Source organism: Ctenocephalides felis, unplaced genomic scaffold (genome assembly GCF_003426905.1).
Source record: "Ctenocephalides felis isolate EL2017-DRISC unplaced genomic scaffold, ASM342690v1 CF-g0.4_SCAFFOLD_01604, whole genome shotgun sequence".
NCBI lineage: Eukaryota > Metazoa > Arthropoda > Insecta > Siphonaptera > Pulicidae > Ctenocephalides > Ctenocephalides felis.
In genome coordinates, this window is record NW_020537758.1 from 6,768,556 (window position 1) to 6,774,555 (window position 6,000).

General features: G+C 25.4%; 1 pseudogene; it reads left to right on the forward strand.

Moving 5' to 3' along the window:
• Nucleotides 1-1,041: 1,041 nt before the first annotated feature.
• LOC113372960 lies at nucleotides 1,042-2,198 on the forward strand (annotated as a pseudogene).
• The last annotated feature ends 3,802 nt before the right edge of the window (nucleotides 2,199-6,000 follow it).

Sequence of the window (6,000 nt, forward strand, 5' to 3'; positions counted from 1 at the left end):
TTAAATTTACCAAAAGAAACTATTTACAAGTGTTTATGAATTCTACATGTGATTGGTTGTTTAAACTATTTGTGACTAATTTATAGTTTAAAGGTCCAGATTGGCATTTAAAAATAAAAAATAGTAACAAATACAGTTTCTAGTTTATAAACAATATTTATATATACAAGTGAGTGTAATAAATTACTTAAACTATTAGTTAGTATTTCATAGTTTAAACTAATCATGTTTATCATTACTATACTAGTAGTGAATAAATTCATTAGAATTTCTGACAATTATTCATAAACATTTTAAAGGTTCATAAACTATTTTTAGTAAAAAGGTGTTAACTATTAGTAAATAATTTATAGTGTAAACCACATAGTTTGCTTTTACCAAATAAAAATAGTAACAAGTTCTAGGCATTGTTTATAACAATTTTGTATACTATGAGTGAATAGTGTATATTCCCAAAATAATAGTTTTTTAAACTATTAGTGAATAGTTTATGCATAATTGGATTTTTTAAAACTAAAAACTATTTTGATGTCTAATTAACTGAACTGAAGAGTTTACTAAATTTAGTAACAATGGGTGTATCTTTACTAATGCAATGGTTGCACTTAAAATATAGTTGTGTGACAAACTAAAACTGTTTAAAAAGTTAAATGAACTAAAATTAGTTTAAAATCTGAACTAAAATTAGTAACAAAACATACATAAAAGGTTGGTTAAAAATTAGTTATGTGTGTGACAATATTTATAGGAAAAATTTGTATTTAAAATTTTAGTGGAGTTGCAGATTTAAATTAACTATCAATTCTGGTGTTAAAAATTGGTGTCAACTAGATTGTGATTGGACAAAAAGTGTATTGGTTAATCCAAATTTGGCAATTGGTGTCAAGTGAAATTTATTGGACTTAAAGTTAGACCAAAAAATTGGTTAGTTGCCATTTTGGATCAAAAATTTTGTATAGACAAAGAAGTATTTTAGCCCAAAATTTGGTACAAATTTTACTTATCCCTTATGTTAGCCTATAAATCCTGTGTCTATTAACCATGCAGACATTACCACCAACCCAAATGGATCATCATCTATCTCAATCAAGGTCAGGAGCTTCGGCAGATCTTCCTCAACCATCAACAAATCCTTCTCAAGATCCCGGATCGATTTCCTCGCGCGATTCCGGGAGCCAGAACAACCCGGAGGATACTTTGGCTGATGAATACGTGCACGAATTTGTTCTGGATCATTTAGAACCATCTGAGAATGTCAAAAGAGAAGTCACTGACCAGAAAAATGGTGGTCGCCCTTGGGCATGGAGTCACCAGTATCAGAATCAGAATTTATCCCAGCCTGTTTTGTTGAATATGGCTTTGGCTAATGATCCTTCTACGCCTCCGGAGACTCCTCCGGAAAGGTACTCGTTGGATACGGAAGGGACTTGGTATTTGCCGTATCCTAATAGGAATGAGTTGATACAGCAGCCTTTGGATTTGAGACCCTTAGGGCCGCAGTGGACGGAGCATAGGAGGGACTATGGTAACTTTGGGGTGCAGTCACCGATTTTGGATCCGTACCAAGGTTCGAACATAGTGCCGAGTCACATTGGGCACAACCAGATGCGTCCACAATCCGTGTGCAGTGTTCAAAGTGGCTTAAGTCCCAGATGCAACCAGCAAAGCTCCGGGTACTCAACTTGCTCTACAGAAGACACCTTAAACGACGAACTTTTAATGTCCTTGTCAGTCCGGGAACTCAACAAACGTCTCCACGGTTGTCCACGTGAAGAAATCGTTCGCCTAAAACAAAACGACGTACCCTAAAAAATCGTGGATACGCCCAAAATTGCCGCAGCAAACGCCTTCAACAAAGACACGATTTGGAGACCACAAACAGAACTTTATACAACGATTTGCAAAGGGTCAGGAATGAATTAGCAAGGGTTTCGGAGGAATGCGATCGATTGAAGCAGAGGTTGCAGCTTTTTAGGCAACAGCAACAGAACACAGTGGCGTCCAATTTGAGATTGGCAGCATCCAACGAGGAAACTGCAGGGGGTATGCCCGGAGCGAATGCGGGACATAATAGTCCGGAGTTCTATTTGTGACGTCAAAGGGCCTCGTGCAATTGGCAACCTGGGGGATCAAGATTTTGAAGGGAAAAGGAAAAAATTGAGGTTAGGGAAGACTTTGGTAATAATTGTATATTTGGACGCATAAGAAGGATGTAAGCAAATTTTATCTTTGAGGCTTTATATCTTTGTAACGGTTGAAGATACACTTATGGTATCTTTGAGAGATTTTAAGGAAATTTTATAATATTTATTAATTTCTAAAAAGTTTTAACTAGTTTTATACATTTTTAAATACATTTTTGAAAAATATAATTGCGCGTACCTGGCAACAGAGTATATGCGATTCAAATTGGATTTGCTTGAATAATTTTATCTTTTTATCTATACAAGATAAACATATTGTATCTTAGGAAGATATTTAGAGAATTATATAATCTTTCTTAATTTTTGGGTACCTAAGTACCGTTTTACACATTTTTATAAAGTTTTTTGAATTTTATATTTGCGCATACCTGGCAACAAAGTATATGCGATCCAAATTGAATTAGTTTGGATATTTTTATCTTTTTATCTATACGAGATAAACTTATTGTATTTGGAAGATATTTAGAGAATTACATAAGCTTTTATAATTTTCAATTATATCAGTACAGTTTTATACATATTTATAAAGTTTTTAGGGGTTTTATAACAACGCGCTCTCGTACACCTAGTTTGTGCGATGCGACGATATATTTGGTATTTTGTATCTTTTTATCTTGCAAGATAAACTTATTGTATTTGAAAGAGATTAAATAAGCTTTCATAATTTTGATACATAGTACAGTTTTATATTTTTATAAATTTTTGAAGTTTTATAATAAAACTAGTTTGTACGAGAAAAGTTTGATATTTTTATTTTTTATCTATACAAGATATGTTGTATCTTTTAATTTACAGACAATTATTTTCTGAGTAATTATTTTATACATTTCAACATTTTTATGAAGTTTTTTGAAGTTTTATGACGACGCGTTTCCCTAAAACTAGTATGTGCGACGTAAATTGCATATCTTTGAAATTTTGTATCTTTATTTGCAAGATAAATATATTGTATTTTAAAAAAATTTAGCAAATTTTATAAATTATCTCTACTTATAGTTTATATAGCTTCATATATTTTTATAAAGTTGTATGACGACGGCTTTTATAAAACTAGTTTAGGTCAGGCAATTTTTTGTCTTACAACATCAAGAAAGTTTGAAAATCTGCAAATTCAAATTTTTATTATAAAATAACGTATTTTTTTAAATTTTGATACTTTCAGTGATTTTGAAATTAAAAAATATTTTACAAACTTTTACACACAGCACAATATTCATCATACAAAAGTAATCTAATAATTGAAATCAGCTTTTTTTTCAATTCTAAAATTTTTCAAAATTTTAGAACACTATTTTAACCAAAGAAACTTTTTAATTTTCACAATATTATAAAGTCTTAATAGTTTCAAAAATAATTTTATTAAAGCCTCAAAGATAATTTTGCTTAATAAATTTCAGCTTAAAAAATACATGTTTTAACCCAATAATTACAACAAATTGTAACTATTTATAAAACTAGGACATCCTGCAAAATTGCAGGCAAAAAACTTAGTGTAAATATTAAAATTTTATAAAATATTTTTAATTAATAAATTTTGGGGTCTCATAAAATAATAATAAATTTAGAACTCGTATTAAAATATTTTATTTAATATAAATTCTTAGATAAGAAAATTGTTTAAATAAAATTTAAAAACAAATTTGTTTGTTAAGTTTAAAATTATATTTATGGTTAAAATTTTGTTAAACATTTGTTACCCATTTCTTTTTTGTAATTATAAGCAAAATAGTTAAAAAAACATATCAAGTTTAGACGCATTTTTTGGAAAAAAAATTCAGTAATAGATACTAAAGTAAAGTAATTAGTAAATACATATAAAATTTACAAATTTTGTTATTTAATAAAAATGTAAAAAATAATATTAATTTATAAAAACATCTGTTAAATGCAAGAGGAGAAAAACATAATATGTGGATTGATTTATATAAATTTGAAAAGCTCTTCAGGACGTACTGTTTCCACCTGTTTAAATATATATACTTTTGATATAAATACTAAATTGATGATTTTGTTTTAAAAATTTTTGGGTAAAAAATATTTTCTGACGAAACTCACTTTTTATAATATTTATTGTAAAGGCAGTTTTATAATATATTTTACAATTATACTATTTATAGTACAGTCATAAAATTCTAGTATTTTATCCTTAAAGTATTTACTACGAGATAAAATATTGAAATATTGAAAATTGAAAATTTTTAGAGTTATAAATAAAAATACCAAAGCTTACATTCTTCAATATAACATTTTGGACTTTGCATTTATAACAGATGTTTTATTATTAATATTATTTATAACAATTTATCTTAATTTTTATAGTTTCAGGATTTTAGTTATAATATTTCGTATAATGATCTCTTCCATATATTTTTTATTATAGAATTATATTTTTAAATTAGTATAAAATGCCAATTGTTTATATATAAATATATATAAACAATTTAGTTGGCTGTATATAAGCAAATTGTAAATATTAGTTTATAAGATTATAAAATGTATATCATATTAATTATGACAAAATATTGTAATTATTTGAAATTAGTAAATAAAGAGAATTTTTTATTAAAATTTGCTGATTTAAATTTTGTTCTAGATATAAATCAATAATATTAAATTTAAATTTGTTGTTTTTTTTTAACTATAAATTTATAACATTTATAACATTTTATGAATTTATTTTTTATTTTTATCTAAATTGAAATTTATTGAAAATATTATTATTGAAATACAATAAAGCAAATTCAATTCAAAAGTGTTATGAAATTAAATAAAATTTGTATATATTTGAATTTTTAATTTTAATTATTGAGTTAATTTTTTTTATTCATATATTTATTATTTCTGTAATATAATTTTATTTTTTATTATTGCATTTATTTTTAAGTTATTTATTATTTTATTGGTTCTTAGTTCTTTTTTTATATATATTAGGTAATTTTTTATGATTTCTATTCTCAATTTATTTTTTTTATATATTAATAATCAAAAAAAGGTTTTCTATTCAAATGAAATTTGGTGTCTCTATTGTAATTTTTATTTTATGTCTATACTAACTTTTAGTTTATTTATATAATTATTGAGTTATTTTTTTATATATTTATTTTTATTTAGTCAAATATTTATAGGATTCTTAAAGGATGTTTTATTATTATAGTTCTTAAAAATATATTATTTTTATTATTATTTTGTATAACAAATCAATATATTAATATTTCCTATATTGTTATTGCAAGTAATATTAATCGTGTACGTAATTTATTGCAATTTTGCAAAATCAGCGAAATCGAATCCGTTTTATTAAGAAATCGAAATTCAATATTTAACTTTGGGCGTCTAGTCTTTTGAAATCTTTTATTTCAATTGTTTCGAATTTTGCTAAATCAGCAAAATACTAAATAGTAAAAAATATATAAAAATATACCAAATCGTTCCTCAAATATAGTAAAAATCAAATAATTTCAATTTAAATAGTAGAAATATTTTTTTTGTTTTAAATTATTAAAAATTTAATAAAATTCGTCAAATATTTTACGAAAATACTGAAAATTGCATAAATATTGGATTTGATATCCTGGATTTTGTTAATAATTTTTGACAAAACGGTATTAAGTAGTATAAAGCTTAAAGCAAAAATTTTTGGTTAATTTATTTTCAATCAAGATTCCAGAAAAAAACTTATAATTATTTTAGTTTTTTTCAGTAATTTGTTTGTTATATTCTACAAAATTATATTGTTTAATTTCGTGTCAAAAAATAGTGTCTAGAAATATTTTAGTGCGACTTTTTGATTAATTAT